General features: G+C 40.6%; 1 protein-coding gene across 3 annotated transcripts in view; it reads right to left on the bottom strand.

The window, feature by feature from the left end:
• DAB1 (DAB adaptor protein 1) overlaps positions 1 to 18393 on the bottom strand; it is a 1247092-nt gene that overhangs the window by 864009 nt on the left and 364690 nt on the right. For all 3 annotated transcript variants that reach the window (XM_065521819.2, XM_065521824.2, XM_074005785.1), the window contains exon 2: positions 16406 to 16567. The gene's annotated coding sequence lies outside the window, so the exon portion shown is untranslated. The remainder of the gene's footprint in view (positions 1 to 16405; positions 16568 to 18393) is intronic.

The following is an 18393-nucleotide window of genomic DNA, read 5'->3' as shown; positions in this document are numbered from 1 at the left end:
ATTTACTTTTCATGGGAGAACCAAGTGATTAGGTAATTTGTAATAAATTCCTCAGCTGTGCAGAATTTCTGCAGAGGCACTATTAATTTGATTAATAAGGAAGAAGCCATCTGACATTTCCTTTTGGTGGGCCGTATATTCTCATAAGCACTGTGTGCTTTTGAACCAGGGGTGGTAGAAGAGCATTTTCAGGGTGTCCCAGGCCTGTAACAAAATTGCTCAAGCAACTAGACTGATTTCTTTTGTGCTAGGAGGTCATTTGCAATGGAAAGATTTTCCTGTTATCACTTCTGCTGTTTTGGTTGCCAGAGGCCATCTGATCTGAAAAAGGCATGGGCATATTCTTCAGTCCGGCTTACAAAATTCCCCATGAGCTGGCCTGGTCTTGTCATTCCATTGGAGTTACTGACCTTTTAGGACAGACAATTATGTGGTGTGGAGAACTGTCCTGTGTATTTTAGGATATTTTACAGCACAAACAAAACTATCTCTAGACATTTCCAAAGGTCAGCTGGGGGGCAAAATTGCCCCCAGTTGAGAACCACTGCAGTAGAGTATTGAGTTCCTTGAGGATGTGGACTCTGTATTGTTCTCAGTGTTATTCCCAGAGGCTATCACTGTGCCTGACACATATAGGTATTTTATGCCCTTTGAATGAATGTAGCATACAGCCCAGGCTCATGTTCTGCTAGGCTTCCTCTACACAACACAGTCTTCCTTATTGGTGCCCAGTGATTTCCTTTCTTGCCTCTGTGTCTTCACTCTTCCACCTAAACTGTTTTTCTTCTTCCATCTTCATGTATTCAGAAGGCATCTTGATGCCTTCAAGACTTTTTTCCTTCAAGGTTCTGTTCAAACACCGTCTTAACCAAAGCCATCCCCGATCACCCACATGGAATACATGTCATTATCCCCTGGCCTCCCTAAGACTTGTTGTCTCTGTTTCTTTTATGATATCCAACTCTTTCTGGGAAAGGTAATATAATCTACTAGATAAGAGATCAGACTGAATTAGAATTACAGTTCCATCCTTTACTGCCAGTAAAACTAAGGAAAAGTGACTTATCCTTCCTCTCTGAGAGTATTTCCTCATGGGTAAAATGCAGGTAACAAAAATTACCTGCAGAGATTAAATGCGATGATGTATTTAATGGCCATGGCTAAGTTCCTGGCATGTAGGAAGGAGTAGCTGTTATTATTATTCTCACTTTGGAATGGAAGTTTCCTACAGACAAAATCAAGTTAATGTTCATCCTTGTATCTCCAGTTTCAGGGTCAATGCCTGATAAATAGTAGGTACTCAATTACTCTATTCATGCACAGACAAAGTTGACACTTCAAGCTGGAAAATTCTCCAGGACAGTAGAGTCATGGACTCTTTCTGTGCAAGAGGAGAAGAAGCCTACTCTGAGCTCCTCATTTTACTTAAGGAAAAAATGAAGGCCAGAGGGTAAAAATGGCTTGTCCACAGCCACACAAGGTAATAGAAGTCAAAATCAGTTGCCAACTAGGCCTGCTACCCTCCTAACCACCACGGACCACACTCCGTAGAAGTCCAGTGGAGCCTCCCTCTTTCCTGTTTGCAAAGTGGTGACAAGGGAAACTTGCTTCAGCATGTGGGAAAGCTAATTAGAGCTAATTTATTACTTCCCTCCGAACTACGATGCTGGGTAGAGTCTGTTGGAGGTCTGTGCTGCAAAGAGAAATGCTCTTGATTATATTTACACATCTGATTTGAGAAGTACATGGAAACCTAATCATAACTATCATAACATGCTCACTGGCTCTCAATATACTTATCCTGGCTGCATGAGAAGTTTTCCAAGGTGCAGCTTAGGCTGCATCTCTTTCAATGAAGTTCTTCCCAGAATATGTTCTGTGGGATTCAAACCCTTTCTGAAGCTGTCTGGAGGACTGGACAATGTATTGGAGTCAGGAAAATTGGATGAGTTTTGGAAAAATACCCTCTCTGAGCCTCTGTTTCCTCCTCTGTATAATGGGGGCAATCATACTTACCTTGCAAGTTTGATATGAGGATGAAATGTACAATACCTAAGTGGCATATGCAAGGCCAGGTACATACAGGAGGCATACATTAAATATTAGGCCCCTCAGTAAATGTTAGCCTAGAACTATGTGTATGTCTAGGTGTTTGCTGTGGAAAACTCTGGTGCTGCCTGTGAGTGCCAACACATCTTCAGTCTCATTCTAGGCTCTGCACTTGGGGCGGGATAGAGTTATGGGGCCAGCATAATAGGGAGATGGCTGGAGTAAAACTGAGAAGCCATTTTATTGGAGAATGATGGAGGAAGCATTGTGATATGATGGGTGGAAAGACAATGGACTTAGACATACATTAGTGCTAGAGCTGGAATCTCAGCTCTAGCACTTTCCACTACAGGTCTTGGAAAATTTGCTTAACTTCTCTGAGCTGAGTTTTCTCATCTGCAATATGGGCAGGAGTAATTAACTCACATAGCTGTTGTGAAAAATGAATTTATATTATGCATATAAGAATGCACAGTACCTAGTAAGAGCAAAATAACTGAGCATGATGAGGCAGAGGCTGGTCCCAGACTCTGCTAGGCATACAGCACATACTCAGTAAATGTGCTAAACGAGTAAATAATTTGGACAGAATTTACTATAATCTGGAATGAATGGGGAACAGAAAAAGGACACTGGACTAGGAGACAGAACCACATCAGTTTGTATCCCAATTGGACAATTAGACAAACTCACATCTTGCCAAGTCTCCATTTTCTCATCTGTAAAAGAGGGTGATCCTAATAAAGATGAAAGAGTTGACATTGGCAGGGAGAATTTATCAGTTGCAAAGCAGACTCTCATGATATTTGAAAAGTATTTAGTATAGCACCCAAAAACAGTACACCATTCAATAAATGGCTGACAATAGCTTTAACAGACAATGATAAAGCACCTAAAAGTGCCAGCAATGGGCTTTCCTTGTGAACGAGATATACCAGGATCCCTCCCTCTTTGGAGGAGCAGCAGCAATATCAGCCTCCTCCCCTTCAAGACCAATGAAGGGACTGGAAAGATAAGGGTGTGTATTCTCCATCTAACATCTGATGACAGAAATGTCATCTGTGGGAAGTATACACCTTTGTGTGTAGGGTGGTCTGTGTTTCAAGTGCCCTCATTTGTTCTTCATTTTAAGATTTTTTTCATCTTATAGTTTTTTACATTTTGGTTTTTGTCACTTTTCACCCTTTTTTTGTTGCCACAGCACCTGTCTGTAGAATCAGTTTTATCTCTCAAGCATTCTTCTGGTTTCTTGTGGCCTTAGAAAGCATCGACTATGCTTGGTTAGAATTTTGTAGAAAATGAGAAACAGATTCTGAGTGGAGGCCTGAGGGTTCTTCTGTGAGTAGAATATATGACTGTTGATGGGTGAAATTGCTGAGAGCTCCTTTGCCTGCATTCCACGCATTGACCCTGACCTAGATCCACAGCCCAAATTATGTCTTCTGATGTTGTGGGAATCTGCTCCCTCGTGGCCCCTGGTGAGCCACACCTCCTGCCTTTACACCTATGCTTAGTTCCTTCCACAGCCCCTGAGTCCTGGCTGGCCCTGTGGGTCTCACCAATGGAATGTGTTGGAAGAGTTGCTGTGCTAGTTCTGGGTCAAAGCCTTCAGAAGGCTTAGTGTGTCAAAAATATATTACTCATCGCTTCTCACAACATTCCCCTGAAATAGATATAACTATCTAAGAAGTAATAATAGTTTCATGGGTATCAGGTGCTGTTTTAAATCCTTCAAGTGAATTGATTTATTTAATTATCAGATCAATCATATGAGGCAAATGTTATTACTGTATTGTACCCATTTTACAAATGGGAAAACTGAAGCACAGAGAAATTATCTTTCCGAAGATCACACAGCTAGTAAGCTTAGTGCTGGGTTGTTTAAACCAGGTCATCAGATTGTAGAACCCGCAGATCAATCACTATGCTAAACTTCAGAGAGGTTAAGTGTCTTGCTCAAGGTCACATAGAAACCATGGCAAAGCTGAGATCCAAACAGGTTTTACGGACTCCACGTCTAACCCTTCTAGCTTACAAGCATCTAAAAGACAGTTTTGCTCTAGGTTTGTCAATAGCTTCACCTAAACACAAAGACAACTTCTATTAAAAAAAATGAAAATATGCAGCTTGCAACCGGTGGCCTTTTTTATCAGAATTTTATAGAATCCTTCTGTGGTTTCCTTTTCCATATTCAGGAATGGAATTACATAACTTAGGTTATGTATGGGTATGTGTGTATAAAAGTATGTACACTATAGGAGTGACAGCTCTCCTAGATTACTTCCTTTCTCTCTGCTCAAGGTGTAAGTTCATTTGTTCATTCAACAGACACCAAAGTGTAGGGTATCCAGTCAGACTCTGCTATTTAGGGGACTGTGACTTGGAGCAGGTATTGCATAGTTTCTAAGCCTTGGCTTCCTCATCTGTAAAATGGAGTTAACAATAGTATATATCATAATCTATATCAAAAGATTCTTATGATAAAATGAAATAAATGAAATGCTTATCAGAATGCCAGATGCAGATGGCAATCAAATATTATAAAGTTATTATTATTAATAGTTAAATAATATAAGTCTAGCACTCCTATGATCTGAATGTATATGTTTCCCCAAAACTCGTATGTTAAAACCTAATTTCCAATGTGATGGTATTAAGAGGCAGGGACTTTGGGACATAATTAGCTCATGGGAGTGGAGCCCTTATGAATAGAATTAATGCCCTTATAAGAAGAGGCCCCAAAGAGACCCCTCATCCCTTCTCCCATGTGAAGACACAGTGAGAGGTATATCTATGAACCAGGAAGTAGACACTCATCAGACACCAAATCTGCTGAAGCCTTGATCTTGGAATTCCCAGCCTTTAGAACTGTGAGAAATAAATTTCTGTTGTTCATAAGCTATTAAGTTTTGGTATTTTGTTACAGCAACTCAAATGGACTAAGATAGCTACCTACTGGTCACTGTGCTCGGTTCTCTGAGTGCAGCAAGAAAGAGGGCCCATTCCTCATCTTCAAGGGGTCCACAGTCCCCATTGGGAGAACAACATGTAACGGACAGCTGGCCTTGGGTTTGGAGGTGGTGCTGTACCAGAGGGGTATGGTCAGCGTTGTGGAGCCCAAAGGAAGGATTGATTAATTCCTCACTGATGGGAATGTGAATAAGAAGATGATTTTGGGTGTTCCACAGAGAAGGCATGTTTAAACCTGGCCTTGATGTTTGGAAAGGGTTGGAAAAGAAGAAATGTGAAATGGGAAGTATGAAAAGGGAACTTGAAGGAGAGAAAAAGGCTGAGCCAAAGCAGGATGGTGTGATTGGGCTTGGATAGTTTCCAATGAGTAAACACTTTCTGGAAGACTACGTCCGGAGTGGATGGTTAGAGAACAGGTGGCAAGAACTGAGCCCCTTGTTCTGACTTACGTGTATTAGGACTCTAGAGTGTTCAGTCTCCAGATGGAGACTGTAGAGGAATCTGAGATAAGATTCCTAAGTAAAGGAATCTAAGGCCAGATCATGAAGGGCCTTAGGTGTCAAGCTAAGGAGGTTAACTTGATCATATGAACAGGCAGGAGGAATTGACTGAAAAAAATCCCTAATATCTATTAATCAACTGATAGACAAACATAGAGATATAGAAATATTACTGAGATATCAGTATTTACATGCATAAAGCTATCTCTACCTATATTTTATTGTCTTGTTATTTTTTTAAAAAATGAGTAGGGTGAGAGCAGGGTCTGCTTGCTCCTTATTCATCGTCACAGCCACAGCACTTAGCATGGTAACACTGAAAGAACTTGAAAAAACCTTGTACTGGAGTAGATGAATGAATAAGCTATAATCACTATCATTTGATGTTTGCTGAATGAACCAATGAATTTACATCTTGAATGTAGAGGAAGCCAAGTAGTTTCACAAAGCAGGTGGCATTTAATCTTGGCATTGTAGATGGGTACAATTTAGCCTTGCAGAAGTGAGCAATTTCTGGTGGTAGGACCACATGTACAGAAAACAATATCACTGCCCAATGTACAGGAAAGGGTTGAAGAGCATAAATTCTGGAGCCAGAGTTCAAGTTCTAGCTCTGCCATTTAATAGCTGGGGCTCTACAGCATGTTTCTTAGCCCTCTGTGCCTCAGTTTCCTCATCTGTACAATGGGGACAATAAGAGTACTCACCTTATAGGATTATTGTATAGATGTAAAGTTCTTATCACAATAATACTATTTATGCACAGATATTGTATAGAAATACTGTATATAATAGTATTTACTGTTATTAACAGTATTATTGCTGGACTCTGAATGCCATCGGCAGACTGAACACTCTAGACTCCTATCACACATAAATCAGTTCTTTCTTCATATATCTGAACAGTCTATATGAGTCTCTTTGACACAAGTCTCTTTGGTACAGATGAAGACCAGAGAGCTTGGGGGTCACTTCTGAAGAGAAGAGTGAATGAGTAAACAAAGGTGGATGAGGCAAACAAAGAACATACCAAATGTCAGGATTCAGACTGGACTGCTGAATGATATTAATGAGCAGAGAGATCTGGAGAAACCATGTCAAAGCTTTCCGAGAGAGACCAGGAACAATACCTGGGGAGCACCAAAAGGAGAGATGATAAAGAAGGGATGACAAGTCCCTGCAGGCCTGGACCAAGTGCAACACAGAACAAGCAACAAGACCAGAAGAAAGCAGTGTGTCTTGTTAAGTTTCTTTGCAAGGCTTTAAATCAGCAGTGGCTTCCTGGCAGGGTGAGGCAGGGCTCCAACCATTACAGGTTACCCAGAAGCCACCAGAGAAAAATGGAGAAGGAAAGCCTTGAAGAATGAGCATCATCCCTGATGTGATGCAGTTGCCATAGAGACCACTCTAGATGGTAGCCAGGAAGGGCAGTGCCTGTCCTCAGAGCAGTTAACAAGCTATTAGACCAAACATGAAGGTGCCAGCAGGTGAGTAGAATGAAGCCGCTACATCACAGCTGTCTGTTTGCTAAGATCAAACAGAGGAAGAAACAGCCATAAATCAGCCAGGCCACTGCAGCCATTGAGTCAAGTTCAGGGGAGCATGACAAGATTTCTAACCTGTGAGTCAAAGCCCCGGGACCACGTCCCAGAGGTAGATGCTCGGAAGAGTGATGGTCACGTTTTCCCAGACTGGCTTGGGGGTTCAAACAAGGTTAAAACAGAACAAAACTGCACCACTAGCAAACACACAGACAGTAACTAAAAATGTGGGAAATACGAGCTGAGGAGAGTGCAGGAAGGCGATAAATACAAGAAGATTTCACAACGTGGTCCCAACATTCAGACAAAACTGAAGACACAACAGGGCTTTGTAGCACGCAGGATAAATGCTCCTAGAAACATTCACTGCTTAGTTTAAGATGTTGAACCCAGATTTGAAACTTTCTCAGAGCAAGTGCTTTGGTTCTACTGGACTGCCTCTTCAGGAAAATTGTCCAGAGAGGGTAAGCTCAACTACCTAGTGAATCTCCATACTAAGCACTGAAGATAATCCCTCCAGATGAGTCATTTATTGTGTGGTTATGCCTGCTCTCTGAAGAGGTGCAAGGCCCCTTGGGTCCACTCTGCCATCTACAAGTATGTCTATTTGCACAGGTAGATGGTGACTTAACACCCAAGTTCCTTATGTCTGGTTCTGGAGCCCTACCGCCTGCCTCTCCTCACACCTGAGCTCTATTTAAAACATCACGCCTTGCTGTCTTTGAACATGCTATTATAGCTCCTTTTCAGCTTAGTCAATTTCTACCTTGCTCTTCGACCAGCTCAAGGGCCATCTCATGCTTTCGTTCATCAACTCATTCATTCTTTCAACAAGAACTAAATACTTCCCAAGTACCTGATACCTTCTGGGAGTCCTTCCTCTGTGCTTCTGTATACCTGCACTTACTGCTAACGAAACATACTGCTCTGGGCCAGGATTGTTTATTAATGTGTGTCTAGCTCATTAGATTTTAGATTCCTTGAGGGCAGATTATGTCTTGCTCACAGACTAGCATAGTTTTTAGAATTAAGCACATAGCAGGTACCCAATAAATAATTATTAAAGGATGAATAAAAGAATAAATGAATGAACTGCATTTCAAATTCTATCCAGGTTGCCATATTCTGAAGGGAATTCTCCAAGCCATCAAGTTGGCCTGGGATGAAATGTTCTCATGTGCATTACTTAATAAAAAGAGCTCTGGGTCAAATGAAAAATTTAAAGTCAATATGAAATTGATCCTCATCAGCACTTTCTCCTCCGAACATATAGACAAAAGGACATTTCTGAAACATATATATTAGTGTTGCATTTTCTGCTCCACAGACTCAGCGATCGTTGTCACTGCTAAGTCCAGCTCTCATTAATTTATGGGGCATCCAGCATAATCAGCAACAGGCTTCTTGGCAGCATAAATCAGTGACCAGCCTAGAATTTGGGAGAGTCTCTAAGCTGGAAACAAAACAGTTTTCTTTCATGCTCTTTTTTGTCAGAAGTCACTGAGCACTATTTAAACCAAGGTCAAGACCTTGAGGCTGAATGTTCAAGGACCCGCCAAGATCATTAGCCAACCTGTCCTCTTCAGCTGTGCAGGGAAAGAGGATATAGGCAACCACAATAACACATCTGGATAGTACCTTCTTAGGAACTCCTGTCACACCTTTACTCAGTTTAGTAGCCATATAAATAAAGACATCCCCAGAAGGAGAAAAAAAAGGAGGCAGCAGAGGAGAAAAACAAAATTCTTACTTGAAGAAACACGATGCAATGAAAGAGCCAGATGTACCAGGTGTGACAATCTCGTGCACAGTACCTGGCACATATATGTATTCATCACTTAAGGTGATTGTTGTGATGATCTGTTGAGGCTGGCTTCAGACAGAACTGGGGAAATGATTCAGGACCTCATGTTGAAGCAGCAGGGTGTGAAGTCACAGCGCCTTGGGCTGCATTTCCTTTTTCCTGATTCTGCAGCATTGCGCAGTGTCACAGCCTGAGTGCTCTCTCACCTAGATACATGTGATGGTACCCTACAATCCTTTTGCCTTCTATTATTTTGCTTGGATATTTGTCTTAGAACATACAGTTTAGGATTTTTCACCTTTCTCCTAGTTGACATGCAGGCTGGACATAGAGGGGGCCTCGATTGCTTAGAAGCCAAACTGAACTCACCAAGAAAAGAAGACAGGAGAAACCTCTCAAGAGGAATAGCTCCAAATTGCAGGTGAAGGTCATAGGGAAGAAATGCCTCTGGGCTAAAACTTCAGGTGGTCCTAGTAATGGTACTATGGGGATAGGGAGAGGGATGGGAAATGAAGCATGGAGAGGATTATGAAAAGTTGCAGTGAGGAAGGGGCTTTATCCCAAAGGGCACCCCTCCAAGCTTGGTGGGAAGGGTCTAGGTGTGTGTGTATATATGCGTGTGTAAATATGTATGTATAGGTATATGTAGATATGTGTTAAATACCTGAAAATGTGATTACATTTAGTGTCACGGTGATACTATAAGGAAGGTATTATTTCTTTTACAAATGAGGTTCAGAGTGGTAAAGACACATGCCCAAAGCCACAGAGTTGGTTATTAGAAGAGCCAGGACTTGAACCCATTGCCCTAGGTTTGAATTATTTAATCAGCTCAGTTGCCTAGTTTTGAAAGCCAACTAAAGATTTGTACCCTCTGTCCCAGCTAAGGGAATTATTGTGGGCCCCCTGAGTTTGCATAAGTCTTGACCATTATGATACACTCTGTTCTCCACCCTGCAGCTCCCTCTCTGGATCTGACACAATTCTAGGACATTCCCACACACACCCTTTGGCTGTTCCCACCTGAAGCACTTGGGATAATTCTCTTCATCCTGAGTCAGTCCTAGTCCAAATTCATTCTTCATTCTGCTTCATTTTTTAAAGATCCTAATTGATTTATTTTTTATAGTTACAAAAGCTACGCATACTCATCATTGCATCAGATTTAGAAGAAAAAAATATAAAGAGAAAAATAAAAGCCCTTATTATACTGCTATGTAGAGAGGTTTCCTCTTAATATCTTAATGCATTGTCTTTAGTCTTTTCAGGTGTCTATAATTACACACCTAAACATGTTTGGAACAAAATTGGAATCCTGTTGTATATAAAGTTCTGAAGCCTATCCTTATGTCCATATGTCAATAACAATATGAAAAATTATTTAGAAATATGTTTTATTTAATGACTGCTTTATTTAAGTGTGAAGAACTTCAGTAAAATCTTCTTATTTTTGGAAATTTTGGTTGTTTGCCTTTTGTCAACATTACAAGTAATGTGGAAATAAATTTTGTGTTCAGAAATTTTTGTTATTTATATTTTTAGGATCAAATACCATAAGAGGAATTCTGGACTGAAGAATTATGAAGTCATTCATTTCAGACACTTCTAGATAATTTGTGTTAATTAAATTCTCACCAGTTGAGTTCCATTCTGCGCTGGAAGAGCATTTTTCCTGGAAAGGTTCCTCAAAATGGTAATAAAGGGTAATTCTTTTAGATGATCTTGCATTTGTTTGAATGGGAACTGACTTTAATGAAACATGTTAGGAAAAGACTATGTCTGTTTCACTTTTTTTTTTTTTTTTTTTGAGACGGAGTCTTGCTCTGTCACCCAGGCTGGAGTGCAGTGGCAGGATCTCAGCTCACTGCAAGCTCCACCCCCCGGGTTTACGCCATTCTCCTGCCTCAGCCTCCCGAGTAGCTGGGACTACAGGCGCCCGCCACCTCGCCCGGCTAGTTTTTTTGTATTTTTTAGTAGAGACGGGGTTTCACCGTGTTAGCCGGGATGGTCTCTCGATCTCCTGACCTCGTGATCCGCCCGTCTCGGCCTCCCAAAGTGCTGGGATTACAGGCTTGAGCCACCGCGCCTGGCCTGTTTCACTTTTAAAAATTATTTTTGATAGACAGAATGGGGTACAAAGTGATATTTTGATACATGTATACAATGTGTAATGATCAAGTCAGGGTATTTAGTATATTTCTTACCTCAAACATTTATTATTAATTTGTGTTGGGAATGTTCAAAATCCTTTCTACTTGAAATTATGCAATAAAATATTATCTATAGCTACCCTACAGTGCTGTAGAACACTAGAACTTTTTTCCCTATCTAGCTGTAATTTTGTATCCATTAACCAAATTCACTATTCCCTCCTCCCTCCATCCTTCCCTGCCTTTAGTAACCACAGTTCTACTCCCTACTTCTATAAAATAAGCTTTTTTAGCCCCCACATACAAGTGAGAACATGTGATGTTTGTCTTCCTGTGCCTGGATTATTTCATTTAATATAATATCCTCCGGGCTTATTCATTTTCCTGTGAATGACAGGATTTTATTCTTTTTTATGGTGGAATATTATTCCATTTTGTATCTATATCTCATTTTTTTATCCATTCATCTGTTGATGAACACTTACGCTGATTCTGTCTTGGCTATAGTGAACAGTGCTACAATAAACATGGGAGTGCAGACATCTCTTCATCTATGTCATTTTTGCCCTGGGCACATAGCTAAGCTACATTTACATTCCCCTAACAATTAAATTGGGCCATATAACTGAATTCTGGCCAATGGAATATGGGTGGAAGGGCTGTCTGCCATTTCCAGAAATGGTCCCTAAACATCTCCCAAGTATGATCTTCCTCTCTCTTTCCCCATCTTCAGAGACCTTAGAGGCCACATGTTGAAGATGATGGTGACACAGATAAGACGGGGAAACCTAGCTTTCTGAATGGTTGTATTAAGTACCATAATGAACTTTTTAAAATTATGTTGTTGGTTAAGGCAGCTAGCACTACTCATCCTAACGAGTACAGTGAGTGTCTGATTTACTCAATGGTCCCCAAACTAAGAAGCCTCAGATGGCACTTTGTGTATCTAGCCATTAATCTGCTGTTGGCCAGCATGCCCTTTCACAGAGGCCTGTGGGGATCTGTAGCTCCTAAAAATCAAGCCTAGTTTTCAGCACACAGTAGGGTTTATGTGGGTGTGGGCTTAGGTGTATTTATGGAATGAATGAAACCTTACAAGAGCCCAGTGACTCCACCTGGCTGACACCTAAGCAAGATTCACTCTGCCATTCAAAGAGGATCATCCATTGGCCTCTGTCCCCTGCTGCAGTTAAGAGCTTCATGCCGAGAACAAGCCCACTGCTACTATATAAGGCAGCTGTACACTGCTTCCCCATCACCGAAGCCCAAATGCAAGGAACAGCCCTTCTGAACAGAGGCTGTTGCGCAGAGGAAAGTGGAGTTTCCCAACACAGTCATTTCTCTTCTCCTGCTGACGCTAATTACAGTTTGCTAAATGTAAACTGGTGAAACATCTCGCCCACCCAACAGTTCCAGAAATGGGCCTGTTGTCTTCATAGTAACCTAGGAAGAGAAAGCTGTTCCTCCTTCTAAGTCTTTTGTCTGTTTCCCCCACCTAGTACAGTTGGCAAACGCAGAGAGGTATGCTCATAGAAGAGGGGAGTTTGGAACTGCAAATATTCCGAGCCCCAGGACCTCTCTTTTGGTTGCCTGCTCTGCTACAAAGCTGGAGGTCTAAAGTGGAGGCGTGCAGAAGATACCATCTGGCTGGTAGGGGGTCTAATTACATGTGTGTGCAGCCCTATGCGGTAGTCTGGGAATGCAATTATACAACTAATTATATTGAAACAACAAACTTGAGCTTCCATGAAGGGCCCCCACCCATAGAACCATCATGTTATCATTTTCATACATGGCCATTCTTTTCTTCTGTTGTAGCTTCACTCGTTGACTCTTCTCCCCCTACTAAAATCCTCCTCCTTTCAAGACACCATCAAGAGTCACCTCCTCAGTGAAGCCTTCCATGGTTTCATACCACCCATCCCTATCTGAATGAATGTATCTTTGTTCTCTGTTATCCCAGTATTTTGCCTGGGCTTCTGTCACACTACTTTCAATGTCTACACCTCAGTTATCTAATCGAAAAACAAGAGTCATCAGTCTCTAAAGTCCTTGCAAGCTTGAATATTTTATATTTTTTTGCCAATTATAACTGAATAAAGCTGAAAAACTTATTATATATGGATTCTTACAAAGCACCATATAACTCTTTCAGATATTTTAAAAGAATGGTGTTTGCAAAAGACTTCGAATCAATGTATTAAATTGAAATCCAGTATCAAAACAGTCGTTAAAGTGCTCTTTTGAAATTTTATACATTTGATATCAATAAAATTTCAAAACATAAAAACCTCTTTATTTTACTAGCTGAATTCTTAGGAATAATAACTAAATGGTTTTAAAGTATTAGCAGAAAGATGGTGGCTTTCGAATAAGAAGAATGGAGTTGGAGCACAAGTTGCTTCTAGCTGAATGACCTGGGTATGATTTATCATGTCTTTGTACCTCAGTTTCGCTACCTGTAAAATGGCAGTAGTGCTGACTTTACTTCACTAAGCTGTTGAGTAGATTAAATTAGACTGTGCACATGAATGCACTTTATAAACAACAAAATACAGTGTTTGTATTAGTTATAGCAATCAAAAGTCCCAAGTGAGTCTCTCCCTACCCTAAGGAACACTACCACCACTGCTGGGTTAGACATCTCAGATTCCCAGAATCAGACACAACAATATTCACTGTCTCTCTGTCTATAGAATAATGATCTTTCAATAAAAATCTCCAGAGACTTTGATGCTAACAGTCATAATAACTTTAGCAACTCTTTAGTGGGCACCTGCCTTCTGCTAAACATTTGCTAGGCATTTGCCACATAAACAGAAGGAAAGAATTAGCCGGGCATAGGGTCAAGTCCCAGATTTGCAAATAAATATTTATGTGATCTTGAGAGAATTCCTTCACTTTTTGAATCTTAGTTTCCTTATCTATAAATCAGATATGCCAGTACCTATTATAAAGGATTGTTTAGAAAATTAAAATGTGGAAGCCCACTTAAAGCATGCAGACACAATGCATGACATAGCAGGCACTCAACAAATATTAGCCCCTTTCCCTTTGAGCACCAAGATTCTAGGATTCCAAAGTATAAAGCATTCATATAAATAGATGTGTGGGGGATGATGGGTGGTTTCTAGCAGGGTGATGTCAGGGAAAGATTTAACCAGAATCTCCATTGCAATATCACATCGGGCCCCTGCATGCGTCTTTCGCCCACTGTGCTCATCACCACAATATTTTACAGTGAACATTTAATTTGTTCTATAAAAGGAAAGATTATTCTCAATGATGCATGTGATAAATATGCTGGCTTTAAACCTTTTAGAAATATTAAAGGTTTTACAGCTCAATGTTTGACAGGCTTGATTAATCCCTTCCCCACAGAAATATTCAGGAAGATAGCTGTGGTTGGGTTTTAAAGCTCCAAGAGCGTTCTTTGATAAAGGTAAAGAAAACGTAAAGAGCCTTTAAAAAGAGAGATTCTTGTGCCACACAGAATAGACAAAGAATAGGAAGACCCAGAATGCTGCACAGTGTGATAGAGAGTTGGAAGTCAGTGTGGGGGTGGGGTGAGGGGAAACAGTGCTTTAAAACCTCTCTCCTTTAGAGGAGTTTTTAAATGAAAGGCACACATCCAGCCTGTCCACAGGACATTCGTCTAAGAGTTTTCTTCTCTGCTGGATTCCAAAATGGACGATGTGGGAGGGGGCACAGGGCAGACCAACGACAGTACGAACTTCAGAGAGGAACGAAATGGAATGTATCATGGCCCCTTCTCAGAGTCCTAGACTATGGAACAGCCTCCTACATGCTTGCTCAGTCACCAGAGCTATTTCTTGCACAGACCTCTTCAATTTCCCCACTGGATTTTGAGCTCCTCTAAAGAAAAGGAAGTATGTTTTGGCTAATTTTTCCCCTCAGCATCTAGCCTAGCTTTTGTACATAATAGGCGCCTCATAGGTGTTAAACAGATAGAGTTAGCCTTTAATAAACTCTCTATGAAATTGTCTAATAACACAAGTAGTGAAAAAACTCCTACTTAAGAATGATGCTTACAAAATTACTAACAGATTCTACCTCCCTGCACACCATGAAACAAAAGGAAACAGAGACAAAACCATGGAGACTTACTAATAAAACCTCGCTCAGCAAACACCTATTGAGCGCTATTACTAACCTAGGTAAGCTGGACATGGTTTCCAGCCTCATTGCCTGGTGAAAGAAACCTGTCACCAGTGTGGTAGCTACCCTAATGGAAGCATATTTGGAAAACCATGTAAGACAAAGGAAGGTACACCAAACCCAGTTTTTTTGTCCATGGGAGATGTTAGAAAAAGCTTTGAGAATGAATGCCAGCCACTGAAGCCGAATGTTCAAGGACAATGCAAAGAGAGATTAAGGAAGGAGGTACACTGTATCATGCATACAGTTTTGATCTGTGAACTTCCATTGCAACTCCAAATAGAACACTTGCTCTGTTAATCAACCTCCCTCACAGAATCTCAGAGTGTCAGCCCACTCTGCTCTGAGGTTTTCTTTGATATCCAGGTCAATCTCTAATACCAACCCCTCTCCTATTTTTATGGAAGCATTTCCCAACAAGAACCACCAACATATGTGCCACAAGATATTATGGGGGCAAAGGTGTAATTCAATTACGTGACTTAATCAATTCAAATGGCTAATGTACAAGAATCTCAGGATGTCATCCAGCTTTCAACTGAGGGCGAATAATTGTTCCATAATTTCTTAATTCTCCCACAAGACAGTTTAAATTAAAGGATGTCAATTTGCAAAGCCAGACGGCATTGTATTCTTAAATTGGGCCTGAAATAGCCACACGATGAAGGGTAATAAGGCAGAGAGCACAGCCCAGAGTGCCTGGTGCTGTGCAAAATTGTTTAATATGGTCAGACCCTTTAATCTTCATATCTATTGATGCAGAAAGCAGCATATTTCTGTCACTTATGATAAGAAACATTACTTTTTAAATTCCTTGGTGAGGCCTGCAGATCTTAGGCAGCCAAGATAGCAGGACTCTCTATTTCTGTTTCTGTGAACATTTCTTTTTTCCCCTAAATTGGTTTTATTCTAATCCATTTAGTCTCCAATCTAAGTCAGAGACAAGTAACACTGAATGGAACCACATAGGAGGGGGACAAAGGCATGCACCTTTCAGTTCTCAGATTCTGCTGGCTACCACCTCATTGAATAAGTCAGTGATTAAACAAATAATGAACCTTGGGGTATTAACTACAGGAGAGGCAGTTCCAGAAAGGAAGAGTATTGGAGCCGCTTTTGAAAGAAACAAAATCACGCTCAAAAGTGGAGGAGATGGTATTGGGAGGGGATGATTGGAACTGTTTTCGTGAAGTAGCCAAGCATTTTACTCACCAGTGTCCTAGAAAACAGTTCAGTCAATGTGTCCGGGCTGGGTGGGGGCGATCCTGGGGAAAGGAGGGGCCCAGGGTCTGGATTGAAGAAGCTGGATGATGTCTTCCCAAGACTGCCAGGGCCAGAAGTCAGGAATCGTCATGAGAGAAGCCAAGGAAATAGCTGCAATGGAAAAGTGATGTCAATTTTGAAGGCAAACCAAAGGAGAAAGAGGATAAAGTACAATGGTCATCACAATGGGGTTTGAAGTGAATGGTTCAGGATGAAGTGTATGATTTGAAAGTGTGCATGGTACACGTAGGGTAGATGGTCATGGGGCACAGAGAGCCACAGGACGTGTGCTAGGCTAAACAAAAGGGAACTTGTCAGGGTCTCTGAGCCTAGCACTGTGCTAGGTTATGGGAAGGACATGAATAAAAGCAAACATGCTCATTCATCTTTATTTTAAAATGTTAGACTAGGTTATACGTACACAGTCTAAAATTCAAAAGGTATAAATTGTATATTTTTCACTTGGATGAATCTATCTGTAGGATAAATACCCTAAAGCAGAATTATTGGATAAAGAAAATGTGTATTTTAAATTTTGATAGATATTGTCAAATTACCATTCACAAAGTCTGTACAATTTTACATGCTCTTCAGCAAATGTATGAAGGAATGCCTTTTCCATATCCTCACTGCTATAGTTTGGATGTTTGTCCCCCAAACCTCATGTTGAAATTTGATACCCGGTGTTGGAGGTGAGGCCTAATGGCAGGTGTTTGGGTCACTTGGTGGATCCCTCATGAAGAGCATGGTGCCATCCTCACAGTAATGAGTGAGTTCCTGCTCTGTTAGTTCCTATGAGAGCTGGTTGTTAAAAGGAGCGTGGCACCTCCCTCCCCTCTATCTCTTGTTTCCTCTCTAGCTGTGTGATCTTTGCACATGCAGGCTCCCTTCCCCTTCCACCATGAGGGAAAGCAGTCAGAGTCCCTCCTCAGAAGCAGATGTTGGCAAAATGCCTTCTGTATAGCCTGCAGAACTGAGTCTGCAGTAAACCTCTTCTCTTTATAAATTACCCAGTCTCAGGCATGCCTTTATAGAAACACAAACAGATCAAGGACAGAGCTAATCACAGATCTTCATCTCAATAGATGTTAGATTATAAGCCACAATGATGCTAATATTAAATGAATTACCATAGCATTTTAAGCATAGTTTTTAGTTTTTATATGTACTAATCCACTTATTCATAACAGCAAACCAATAATGTAGGTACTATTATAACTGTCATTAAACAGATAAAGAAATAGAAGTATAGAGAATGTAGAAAAGTTGCTTATGACCACAGCTATGAAGGGCAGAGCCAGAATTCTAGCCCTGGCACCCTGCAGTCCTTCAAAGTCCATACTCTTAACTGTTAGCTCTCATTTCAGGCAATGGCTTATTATTGATGGTATATGTTATAACAGATACACACAAATAGGAAACCTGAGGGGTGTATGTGTGTACAGGAAATCAAACAGAGAGACCAGTTCTTTCTATTTTAATGAAAGCAGACACAGGCTATTAACTGGGGAAATGTTGGGCTATAGTGATTGATAAGCAGAACCCTAAGAAGAAAACATTAACAAAATATGTTCTTACTTTTTTTCTACCCCTTTCACTAGAAAAATTATTCTATAAATATTGATGATGTGTTAGAAAGATCAGAGCTGCAAAATGAAAGTATGGTGTGGTCAAAAGCACTTGGCACTTTAACACAGGTCTGAGTTCAAGTCCAAGTTTAACTACTCTTGCTGGATGACCTGAGAAATATTACATCAATTATCTGAGCCTCATTTTCTTCAAAAGGAAAAAATGAGTCTATAATCCCAGGAAAACGTTATGATGACTAAAACCAAAGTATAAACAGTACCAGTCACTCAACAAATATAATTAATTATAAGCAATTTCTACCCTCCTATTTAATCTTACTCTTTCTGCTTCTCTTTAAAGACCTCTGC

The sequence above is a fragment of the Macaca fascicularis genome, chromosome 1 (genome assembly GCF_037993035.2).
Source record: "Macaca fascicularis isolate 582-1 chromosome 1, T2T-MFA8v1.1".
Lineage (NCBI taxonomy): Eukaryota > Metazoa > Chordata > Mammalia > Primates > Cercopithecidae > Macaca > Macaca fascicularis.
This window is presented reverse-complemented; position numbering and strand designations above follow the sequence as displayed.